Source organism: Doryrhamphus excisus, chromosome 4, assembly GCF_030265055.1.
Source record: "Doryrhamphus excisus isolate RoL2022-K1 chromosome 4, RoL_Dexc_1.0, whole genome shotgun sequence".
In the NCBI taxonomy this organism is placed as follows: Eukaryota; Metazoa; Chordata; class Actinopteri; order Syngnathiformes; family Syngnathidae; genus Doryrhamphus; species Doryrhamphus excisus.
Window position 1 is genome coordinate 11,198,111 of NC_080469.1, and position 13,291 is coordinate 11,211,401.

The window sequence follows — 13,291 nt, forward strand, 5'->3', positions numbered from 1 at the left end:
TATAAATACAGAGCATGCATGCATAGCATATTGCTGACATTCCCCTCCAGCTGTGCTGCTTTAACTGTATGTGGCGAGGCCTCATTTGGTCTTCCTAGCCTGCAGCAAATGTGTGTGCTTGTGTTTGTTTGTGTGTGTCTGTGTGATGCATACTCGTTGGTGGGCAGTCTACTAAGTCGTAGTGCAAAGTTCAGAATTGTCTGCACACTAAAGTCACTGTAGCATGAAAAGAACGGTGTCACGGACCATCAACCCCACTAACAGGGCATCATTATTGCTTACATCTGACAAGGGGTTGACAACTTTACAGGTTTTGTCTAAACAGGCAATCTGGAGAACTTCCATTTTTTATAATGCTTATCCAGTTCAGGGTTGACTGGGGTCTACAACATATCTCAGTTGAGATCCAAGGTACAGTCAATCACAGTGGAGACACATAGAATACCTTAACTGACCTTTAGACCACTTGAGGGCACATGCAATCTATTTTAGAAAAAATACGAGATTTACAAATTCAATAGAAAACAAAGACATTTGAGGTCTGAGTTGTCTTACATGGGTGAAAACCAAAGATGGAGCCTACAATCAAATCAACAAAAACTATTTTGACTGAAAAGTAATGAATTGATTTTGTCTGATTTAATACCATAACAAACACCCAGTGCCCCTCCTCCTGATGGACAACCAAGTCCAAATAATGCATTCACCTGGAAAACCAAGGTACCCCTGATAATTAACTGTGGGTCTGAAGTTGTGACAGAAAGAACACAAGGTTTCGACAATAGCTATAAGACTGATTATGACCAAATTCAAAGTATTTTTATAGCGTGCACAATATCTGTGGCTTTAGTTGGGATAATTTTTAATTTGCATGCAAACAGGGGGAATTACAGCCAAGATAAAATAATAAATTGCATTTACGTATTTAATCGAGGAAAAGCACATAATGCTTTGTGACATAAAGCTTTCGAGGGATGAGTTTTGCATATTCCACCATATGTATATGGTATTAATAATTTCATAAATAATTGAATAGGAACACATGGTGCTTTGACAAGAGGCCTACATGGATACAAAATGATTTTCTTTAAATTAGATTGGCTGAATGGCTTCCAACAGATGAAAAAAGGTGTTTGAGAATTGAGAATTCACCATTGACTCTGCATGACAATGAAAATGGCTGCTTTATTTCCAACTATTCCTCCTGTGCCATGGGAAACTTTCCCTATGTGACACAAACTAATTGGTGAGGACTACGATTATAGCCATCACATGTTAATAACATGTGAGTTTAAGAAAACTGGGTGCATGGTATAAGTCTTCCTCTTTGGATTCTCTGTGGACTTTCACCCACCCACTGGCTGTTAACCATTGTCAATCTTCAATCAATTTCCTGTTGCTAGTGATCATACATACAGCCGCAGAGAATACTGCAAATGAATCTTCGGTTCATGAAGGAGTAAAATACTACTACAGGAGAAATATGTTTTAACAAGGATACAAAAATGCAACAGTGCAGCGACCAGTCCAGGGTGTACCCCGCTTCTCGCCTGAAGTCAGCTGAGATAGGCTCCAGCATACCTGCGACCCTAGTGAGTATAAGCTGTATAGTAATGGATGAATGGATGTTTGAGTGCAGGCCAGCGATGCACAGGTAAGAGAGGGATATCCGTGCTTTAGCATGGTGTGAGTGTACCCTAAGTCAGCTGGGATTGACACCAGCCTCTTTGTGACTATATGTGTTAAAATGGCCACAAAAACAGTGAATGTATTTTGAGCAGCAGTCTGACTCATTTCTGTAGAGCATCCTCCCCTGCCAGCATCTCATGGAGTTATGCTGATCAGGGTGATGCTGACCAGCCAGAACATTATCTCTGTGAAATGTGAGTGAGGACTGGCAGCCAAATGTGGAATGTGACTACAAGGAGCATCTCCATATAGAGTGACTAGTCCTGACATGAGGATAGACCTATTTGTTACACAGAAACATGACTTGTTTTGGCGGTACATTATAGTGAAGTCGGCTTGTCGACTGGTCAAGGCACATCTCTCTGCCAAAATTGTAAAGGGATAAAAATGAGGAGAAAGCACAGTGGTGAATGGTGGCAAGCACACAAACAGTTTTACATGGCATGGACATCACTATGCATTAGACATCCACTCCCTCCTCCTCACTCTGTCCTGAACGCTTCCGCTCTCCCTCTCCTTATGCCTGTGCAATGGATGGAGCAATATTGCATGCAATTACTCATATTTCAGACTTCGTAGTGTCGTTAGAATTCTTAAACAAGCCATTCATTATTGATAACACTGTACTATTTCTAAAAAAACCAAAATGTCAAAAATAATCATAATGTCCAATGTTTTTCTTCCCTTCCCTCCGATGAACTATAGTCGTGCCTTGCCACTTTGTGGCTTCACTCTATCACATTTAAATTATATATATATATATATTTTTTTTTGTGGTTGAATTAGTCCAAAAATGCACATTGACGTGAACTGTATGTAATTATGACCAAAATCAAGCATTTGAAGCATACAAATGCAGCATAAAAATCACAAATGTGAAGACACATTCAAAGACACTGAATGAATGATATGGAGCATTGTACACTGGTCACGAGGTGTCACTACACACAATCACTAGACTTGATCTCCGGAACAACAGGCTTTTATTCAAGGTTTATTGAATTATCTCAAAACTGGCACAATAATCCTCAAGATAGATTCTTAATTAATTTTATTTAATTTCAGACATTTCCTGTCTGCCCGCCACTCAGCTCTCCTAGGGAACACATTTATAGTCGCACAAGTCTTATTTATGTCTTAAATGATTTACTCTTAGTACATACTATATTGAGTAATACAAGTCTAAACGTGACTATAAGGGTGCTATTTCATATTTTAATGGCTCTTATATAAATAAAACAAATAACAATAATAAGGATGAGGATAAGTGGTAGACAATGAATGAATGAATGAATTATGTACACAATTTATGTACAAATATAACAGCATGCTATAAAATGCTCTTTTATAGCATTTGTTTTATGAACTGTGGACTTCACTATCAACATATTTTACTTAAAAAGCTCCAAATTAAAATAGCATATGCATTTACTTGCTACATATTGCAGTGAAATTGACTTGTTTACTTTGCACACTGACAATATGCGTATCATCTGAATAATTTTCCCATTTGTGACTAGACCGGACAATAAAAATGAATTCTTAGCTAATATTGAATTCATATTTTCTACAACAATAGAGCCCTGTCTAATTTTCAGCACTGTCTGAGATTGTTAGAGCGACTTTCAGCACGCTTGCAAAAAAAAACAAAAAAAAAAAAAAACAGATGGAACCTCTGTTCAGGTTGTCAAATTTACTTGAAATGGCTGCAGGAACAGATGAAGAGAATTGGCCATGGCAACACCAACAGGAAGGAAATCAACCATGATGCCGTGGGTCATTTAAAGCTCTCACAGCAAGGAGAACAACATCTGTGACTTTCATTGTGTGTCAGTATGAGTGAAGAAGAAAAATGGCTTTGGTGCTACCTTTGTACGAGACCTGGTAGATTTCACTCTGCTTAATGTTTACCATGACTGCACATGTGATGGACACAGTAATGATATTAGCAATAAGGAGCCTGTCTAAGTGCCTAATCTTGCCTCAAATCAAATCTGTAATACACACACACACCAACACATAAAGGAAAGCATGCTGCAGCGATACTTGCAGAAAAATCATGCACATATTTTGGATCACTCGGATTAGTCTCTAGCATGTGATGCTTTTCGTATAGTACACAACATGAGCATTTTGGGGTATTCAACACACACAAACAAAACTGATTAAGGCTCTGTCACCTGCACTTTTGACTATTCCAGAAGATTCCCTGATTAGAGCTCGCACTGCTACAGACTCATGAATCCATCACGGACAGATAAAACCGATACGTGCATCCTAAGTTGGCTGAGAGGCAGCGAGGGGAAGGTAGTGAGGGATGTAAGCAAGATTCAGAATGCGAAGTGGAAAGATAAGATGCTGTTCTTGGATAACGGAAAGAAAGAAACATTACACAGACTCCTCCAGGCATGTATGGAATGTTAAAGAATGACACTTTTGACACCGGGGACGCTAAAAACCACCGAAGTGAATCGAGGAAGCAGATGGAGCCACTGTCTATTTTATAATTTCATTTGGTAGCTAATTCAATCATTATACTAGCTGCAGGTAAATTGAATAAAATAGAGTAAGGAAGTGTTATATTGAAGAGGAATACAATAAGGCTGTAGCAATAATGTCTTAATAACATTTTCAACATGCATGTAAAGATACGGTAAAGACCTTCCTGAATGTCCTGTTAGGAAAACAACAACAGCGGCCAAGGGCAATTTAAACACCAATTTATTTTTCAGTATGTTAAATGGATCCAAACAAACAAAGTTGATGGTCTTTTCTCTGCCATCCTCCGCAATAGTCTTCTGCCAAGTTTCATAAAAGTCAACATAGTTAATTTGCATAATTCTGTTTACTGAACAATTCCCAACTAAGACAGCACCTGACTTCTGTAGTAAAGGAATCTCTAAGTGGCTAACCAGCCTTTAGAGGGCTGTTATCCCATCTGTCTGTTAATGATAATGACCACAATCCCCATTCATAGAGCCTTATAATAATGCACACACATTGCATGTCGAGTAGTGTCCATCTGGGCTGACAATCTTTAACACAGTTGTCACATCTGGATGGCAGAACAACAACATATGTATACATCAGAGAGAAGGATTCAAACTTGGTATCTTGTTTGGAAATGTGTAAGAAACAAGAATTATACATAGTAGCTCACAAACGTGAGTATACTCCTCACATGTAGGCAACCTTTTACTATACTGGATATGTTTCAATATTTTTTTTTATTAATAATAATTAATTATTCAATATTATATGAATGAAATTTGGATATAACTTAAGATTAATTGTAGCTTAGTCGTAACTTAAGAGTAGCCGACAAAATCCGGTATCAGTACCGGGTTCTGATACCAGCGTAATCGGAAATTGTCAATACTACCTGCAGTGATTTCTGATTCATGAGCCATGTCTGTGCTTTAATGTTGTCAGAAAATGTGAAGAGTTGCTTCTTATTGTTATATATACAGTAACAGTACTATAATACCACGCAACAGCTAGTCTGTCCATGCAATAGTCTGCATATACTGCATGCAGTATTTAATATGATGTGAACGTTAAGTAGGCAGACACGCCTTTATCTAGTCCCAACTCGAGCTATACAATGTGACAGCCATAAGAATGCTGGTCTCGGCTGCAAATGTAAGTCATGTTTATTTATTTTATTGGCAGGATGAAGTTTGAAGAAGGCAGACAATAGCTCAGTGATGAAAGTCATGTATATTTTTCACTGTCTATTTCACATTCACAGCAAAGAAAACATATTGTCTCTTGTTTCTTGAAAAAAAAAAAACCAAGACACTTGTGATTCAATTTGATCAGAATCCACATTGAAGCCTTTTATGCTATGATGTTTTTGTGTTTCATGGCCAGATTTTCTCTTTTAAAAAGTTATGCTTTGTCTTTTCTGCTTTAACAGGAGATGAGAGTTTCCAAATTAAAGGCTTTCGCCTGTGTCGAAGGATGAAGGAAACACCCAGCTAATTCTACTGATTAAAAGAAGTTTGTTGTCAGTGGCGCTCCATTTGAGGTGACGATCAGATGAAGAGGAAGTGTAAAAGTATCAGCAAACTGATAAAAGCCACAGTTTGATTACAACCAGATGCTCACAGACACAGAACTTGTGATCAGTCACCCATTAAACCATATTAGTCCCGCTGGTCTCTGCAGCAAACGGGACAGAGCTCCATGTGTTGCAATACTGCTTTAAGAGACCACTTGAAAACAGGTTTATTTGACAGTTAAAATATATCCATAGGTGTGAATGTGAGTGTGAATGGTTGTTTGTCTATATGTATGTTTCCTGTGATTGGCTGGCGACCAGTCTTATTCACATTCAAGTCTTATTCACATTCACACTACAGGTACCTGTACATCAGCTCCTCTGGGGAACACATTTTTGATGGTTTATTTACTCTTATAATTTAATTTTTAATTTGCATGTTCTCCCCGTGCATGCGTGTGTTTTCTCCGGGCACTCTGGTTTCCTCCCACATTCCAAAAACATGTTAAGTTAATTGTCCATAGATATGAATGTGAGTGTGAATGGCTGTTTGTCTATATGAAGAGCTTGCAACCAAAAGGCGCTAAATCCATTTTGACTGATTTCAAGAAAAGCAATGATTTTTAATTACGCACATATCAATCTATTTGGTCATCAAGTCTATATTGCAAATGAAAGAGCTATCAATATAGGTCATAAAAATGCATGCTATAAAAATCCTGCACACACCGTGTATTTTATATATATATATTTTTTTCGGATTTAGCGCCTTTTGGCTGAAATAAATTTGAAGTCACCTTTAACTTCTTCAAAGGCATTGTTGTAAAAGAATGTAAGGTGCTTTAATGTGCTATACTAATAAAATAATTGCAACACAGAAGCCATTCTCAACATACAATACACCCCCCCCCCCACACACACATGCACTCGTTCACCTTCACACATTATAGAAACAAAATGTTATAACCTACCACTAGTACACTGTTACTGATAAAATTTTGTTAAGATATTATAGCACACCTTAACATCATCCACATTCCATGATGATCAGCTTTAACAACTCAACATACCCAATTATACAAGACAATGGTACAAGACATGTCATACATTGCAGGTGCATTCAACCTGTAGGCTGCAGTAGAGCGACACATGAAAAATAACAATTACTGTTTGTGTACTTAATGTACACAAACAAAACAGGATGCGGACTGATACTGGGTTTCTGTATGTGCAGTGCCAATTGTATTCTTCTCTCTGATTGGTCAGATTATCAATAGATGGGAAACTTGGGCCAATCAGAATAAAGAATAAAGAAAGGGATTTAGCTCCTTTTGGTTGAAATCTGAAATGGAAATAGCGCCTTTTGGTTGAAAGCATAAATTTCATATCACTTTTTTTCATATTTTTAAAAATGATTTCAAGACCAAAATATGTGATTTGGATACACATGACAGAGGTATATTAAACTCATGAAAAACATGCAACTTAGTGAAAATTGGATTTAGCGCCTTTTGGTTGCAAGCTCTTCATATGTGCCCTGTGATTGGCTAGTGACCAGTCCAGGGTGTACCCCGCCTCTCGCCCAAAGACAGCTGGGATAGGCTCCAGCACCCCCTGCGACCCTCATGAGGAAAAAGCGGTAGAAAATGAATGAGGATCCTCATGAGGGTCCTGATCTGGTCACCAGTCAATCACAGTTTAATTAGGCACAATTGTGAAACTAAATGGGAGTCAGGTGAAGTACTACACTACTAATGGATAGTCAATAAAACATTTGCCTCATTGGTTGTTTTGCACATAATCTGCTACTGAATGTTTTGTTTTGTATCTTTATTTTGTACTTTTTGCACAACTGAAACAATTGCACTGCTTTCCTTGAGAGGTGCCATTACTTTCATTCAAAAAAGCATTATTTGAATGAACATAATACTGCCTCAAAAAGCAACACTGTTTCAGGAGCATTGCTGTTGCGGTTCGCTAGAGTGGATCTGAGGGATTCACAGATCCATGGTAATCCATCCAGACCATCCAGTGTGTCACTAATACCTCAATGATCAGACAATCTATGCCACACTTGCAGGCTGACACGATGCTAAAGTACTTAAAGCGTTAGGAGCCTGTTGAGTGGTCCCAGTAGCGTCTAACCTTGTATGCGTTTGTCTCCCCCATCTTGTATTATTCACCTTTCATCTTATATCATATTCAACTCAGTCAAATGGGTGCCAGAGGAGAGGCAGTGCTATTTACTCCAATGCCAAACTCTCCTCTCATGGATGTCATTTGCTTAATTATAGTGTTATCTTTGAGTGTTGCTGAGTGTTGAGTGTGCTGCCAACACAAAAACAGGTGAATAAACCACACATCAGTGGGCGGCTCTGAAACAGCTGCTGCTCTTTTAAACTAAGCATATGGATACAATTCACGTCAACACAAAATAGTGTGTAAAAATGTCATATAAACAGATGGATTGCATCACGTGACACCATTTACTGCCATGGTTCAATATGCAAAAGGAGCCTGTTGCAGCAATGAGAAATATATTTCAGACATTTTGGGATCAAGGACACAATCAAACAGGAGCATGTGAGCAACAAAGTATTCCTACTACAAAAAAATAAAACGGTGTTGTACCAGACTGAATACCAGTGGATTACTACGAGAGTACTTTTTTTTTTTAGATCACTGTTGTTGACCAGAGCTGATTGAGATTCACCTTTGATCAGAACTTTTACTCCGTTCCCAAATACGACAAGTGTCAAGAACACAATTTTTCCATTTACGAAACATAAAGAAAATCAGAAATTACTGCGACTGCCAGATGCAGAAAAACTTGTTCATGCTTTTGTGAACTTCAGATTGGATTATTGTAACTCTCTGCCCGAATAAATCTTTAAAAACCTTTCAGTTAGTCCAAAAATACTCCTGCACGAATCTGAACCAGAATCAGAAGAAAAGATCATATCTTACTTGGATTAGCCTCACTGCACTGGTTACTTTTGAAATTTTATTTAGAATTTTATTTAGAATTCTCATTCTTGGATATAAAGCACTACATCGTCAGGCACCAGCACATCTTCAAACATCCTACCTCTATTTAAGTCAACTCAAAACCTACCTCTTTGCTAAAGCACTAAGTGAGAAAGGAGCCCTGATACGCTGAAATGTATTGGAGACACTCCTAAAGACTAAAACAAAGACTTGATCTACCATAGATCATTCTACTCTATTTTTGTATCTTAACCCAACTGGTCGAGACAGAGCCTTGGTACTTCCCCAGATGGCGTTTTCCTTGCCTCCGTGCTTGCCCATGTGGTTCTTTGTTTTCCGTTTATGAATGTAACTGTCATGTTTAAAAGTGTGATTAGATAACTGCTGTTGTGAATTGACACTATACAAATACATTGAATTAGTTTGTCGTGTGAAGTCATTGATTTAGATTGTATGCCCAAATTCACATTGTTTGTTATGGGAAAAATTGTTTAATTTTTCGTACGATTCGGTCTTTGGAAAAGAAATGTAAAAAAAAACTGCAAACCTACAAAAGATGTTTTATTTACAGAGCTGAACCAACAAAAGAAAACATACTCCTGGATTGTATCTTGCATTTGATGATTGCCACATGGGAGTGTCATAATGCAAGAAGGCTTTATGCATTCAGATATCATTTGCACCTATTTACCAAACGGTTTGAATAGCTAGTGATTGCATTGTAGTTAGTTGTAAGAGATAACCTTGGTGCGATGAACTCGCCTCTACAGGCTGTAGAACAGGTGTTCTGCAGTTTTCTATATTAACAGGGATACGAATAAAGTGAAAAGCAGCAAGGAGGTGTTCAAGTGTATAATGAACTAATCTGCTCCTACCAGCTGCAGTTCTTGGCAGTGCAGTCTGACAAGCTTCAGCTTTCCTCTTTAAAACATCTTGAACGATGATTTCCTCTCCTAGCAGCCCAAAATAATTCTGTCTTGGACAAGGCCCAGACAGGCACACTTTCATGTTTGCTTAACATTTTAGAGCTTCCTGGCACCACCGAATTTCAACTCTGATTTGGTTTGGAAATATACGTATGATCAGCTTTTCAATGCATGATTACATTTAGATAGGGAATCACATGCTTGAGCTGTCCTTCCTCCATGATAGAAAGACCTGCTGTGCTGATATCAATTATCACACATATTTAGGCCAGACGTTTACTATTACTTTTACTTACTGCAATGGGAATGCCACATAATTTGGTCTTCAACCAAAATTCTGAGAACAGATGTGCCATGTATGTGTAATAATAATAACTAGGGATGAGCCGTATCCTCGTTATAAATAATTATCCATTACGGATAATGCCTCACCCAATTTTACAAACATTACACCCACTTCTGTTTTATGCTTCGCCCATTCAGATACAGAAACACACAATTTTGATACAGATACAGATAGTGGGTGTTGTCAGTCATCCCTGCCACCTCACTGAGGGCAATACCACACAAAAATCAGCCCATGATGCAAGAACTCCACAAGTATGAGCCTCTGTATCTCAAACTCAAGGCCCAGGTGTATAAATAATGCACTTCACCTTTTTCTTTGTAAATGTGTGTGTTCTTTCATTTTGACAGCAAGTCCACCCCTGAAGAAAAACAAAATAAAGACTTCCGGCTAGTCAAAGTCCTAACCTGAATCCTATTGAGATGCGATGGCATGACCTTAAAAAGGTGGTTCATGCTTGAAAACACTCCAATGTGGCTGAATTACAACAATTCTGCAAAGATGCGTAGGCCAAAATTCCTCCACAGCACTGGAAGACACAAACACTTGACTGCCGTTGTTGCTGCTCAGATTTTTTTCTCCCTTAGTAATAAAAAAGCGTATTTAAAAACTGCATTTTGTGTTCAGCTTTGCACTTGACACCACTTCAACCTGCATAGCATGTGTATGTATGTATGTACATAGACAGTTAAAATCACCTTGCACTGCGTCATGACATTAGAGCCTTTAGTGTGCACAGCGATACTCGCTCCTATGAGTCAGACCTGAGATGCTATTTTTCACCAGTTCAACAGCTGCCATCGTCCAAGTAGAAGCTGTAGTCTTTCTGCACTTAATCAAACCTAAGCCTAGGTCGCAACAGGTTGTATGGGCTCCTACAGCTGGTCTACGTGCAAAAACGATACGCAGAGGTTCCTTGTCATGTCAAACAAACTCTACTCTTGAGTTTTTTTCAGGTTGCAACACAAATTTACTAGGGTTCACTCCTTTCTGGAGCGGCACTCTTAATATCATGTGAACTGTAGTTTTTTTTAGCCATGTATTCACCACATCACTGTTTAAACCGCACGGTTCCAAGCAGGAATGGACGTACCACAAACAAACTTATGGACCATCTCATTCAGAGTTCATGTGTTCAAAAACCCCAAATCCTAAAATGACATTGTATGCCTGTGTGGTTGCCTAGAGTTCACAGGAGAAGCACTGGGTGTCTTGATTAATTGGAATACTTAACTCGTCATTAAGGATGATTTATTCCATTCATTTGTAAAGTTGAAACCAATTTAGTATTGTGGCTTGGAATTAATTATTTGCAAAGACAACAGATGGGCTAACGCTGATCAGTAAGGTTTAACAGCGGTGGACGGATAAATGTTATACCACCGCCCAAAATACCTAAGTCTTTATGTCTACTCTTTTAAAGCATGATACTGTGTCTGCCTCTGTGCACAAAAAGGTTCCTTGTCAGTAAGCATCGATTTTCTCAGTGCAACTATATAGCGTCTAAAGATTCCTGCAGGCACAGCATATAATATGAGACAAGTTTTCCTTTACCCACAACAATCAATTTTGCTCAGCCGAGCTCTCTAGTCAAGATGGGGCCTACCAAAGGACCTGTCTCTTTCAGCACACAACCTTCCATAAACCTCACCCTCAACAAAAGCTTTCAGTGTAATCAAAAACATATCTGACTAGAGCCCAACCAATCTAATAACGTCAGTGTGACTATAAAACGGTGTCATTCTTGGGCATGCGCTATGCATGGAGCGGCGAGCCCAGCAGAAAGGCCAATAAATCAAAGAAATCACTCTGATCTTCAGTTCCCTGGGAGGATGATCCACATCACCATTCAATATATGCTATCGGTTTTACTGATTGAACTAAGGGCAGAGGTCTAAGTCGAAAAAGCAGTCAGCATTTTCTGATTTTTAAAAGGCAACACAACAGATCTTATATACAAGACTTAACATGAGGACATGCTGCTAAATGGACACCATTCTTACAATGCACTGGTCTTATCTTGTTAAAGGAATGCAATCATTCACTCAGAGGCAAAAACCTTCCCATTTTCAGATATAGTTCCAGCTATCAGAAACTGTAATAAAAACAAATGGATTGGCTGCCTTGATGGAGTAAAAACCCTCAGCTGAATCTTATGATAAGAGTCCTCATGCAATTGTGGCAAAGTGCAATAAACTGCCAGAAACAAGATGCTCAACACTGGCTTTCCTATCAAAATCCAATATTTACTGATACCGACAGAGGCAGCAGTTTGTAATTTGTACGTTTTTAATGAATCAGCTCAGGATGTATATCTCTTTGTGATAGACGCTTTGATTAAAATCTAGATACACAGTTTACGATGTGATTCAGAAACGATCCGCTACAATTCGATGCAGTGTACAAACAAAATTATATGGTTTGATTCTGCAGTTAACGTTTGTTGATGTAGACACTAATCTTACATTATGAAATAAAGATGGCAATTATACGAAAGTGACATTCATGCAGTATATTCAGAAAAGTGGAATTAGCATAATAGGTCGCCTGTAAGTATTACAGAAAGACCCCCCCCAAACACAGTACCCTCACAACAGTGCTTTCATTGCAAACTGCATATTTACAATCCAAAGGCTAAACTTGGAAATATTTCCAGACCGCAGACATACTGAGATAGCAAGAGCTTCCTGTATGGAGCACCTCATCACTCGGCAGCCGATATTATTGGACAGCCATAGTTGTAAAGCATTTATATCCCTAGCTACAAGATTCAGTCAGATAGCTGTGCATCATGAGATAGTAATATTTTCAAGGACTTTAAAGTGATCCAAATGCAAATAATTCCCAACAGTAAAGCATTTTCATGAATTACAAGGGAAGTGCTATGTGCAGCTTGAGCTCCTCCACTGCCACCTATCTGCCCTGTGTTGCAGTGCACTTGAGGGGATTGTCCGAGGTGAAGCCATCTGGTCACACCCGGGAGCAATATTCTTATCAGACCTCCGTAAGCCATGCAGCCTATGCCTGCCTCCAGCGTGCGGTCCTGTTCTCGTGTTGCTATTGCTTGTGTAGTTTGATTTTTGGCCAACCTTTGTTCCTGGACTTGGTATTATAATATATGTATTATATTATATGTATTTTAGGTTTAAGCCATACTTAATTTATTTTGTTTTAGTCATATACAGCACATTTCACAACATTGTAGTGACATACAATATAACTATGAAGTATAAAGGATAAGGCATCTTTTAAATTTCCTTGAAACCAGCTTTATCGAGGTTATCTGCAAAGTATCCCAACAATACAATTCAGAGAAAAAAATAGACTTACTCTCACTGA

The 13,291-nt window shown here is 38.5% G+C and overlaps 1 protein-coding gene across 2 annotated transcripts in view; it reads right to left on the reverse strand.

Annotated features, from left to right (window-relative positions):
• LOC131127692 (EGF-like repeat and discoidin I-like domain-containing protein 3) overlaps window positions 1-13,291 on the reverse strand; it is an 81,811-nt gene that overhangs the window by 11,424 nt on the left and 57,096 nt on the right. The window lies entirely within an intron of this gene.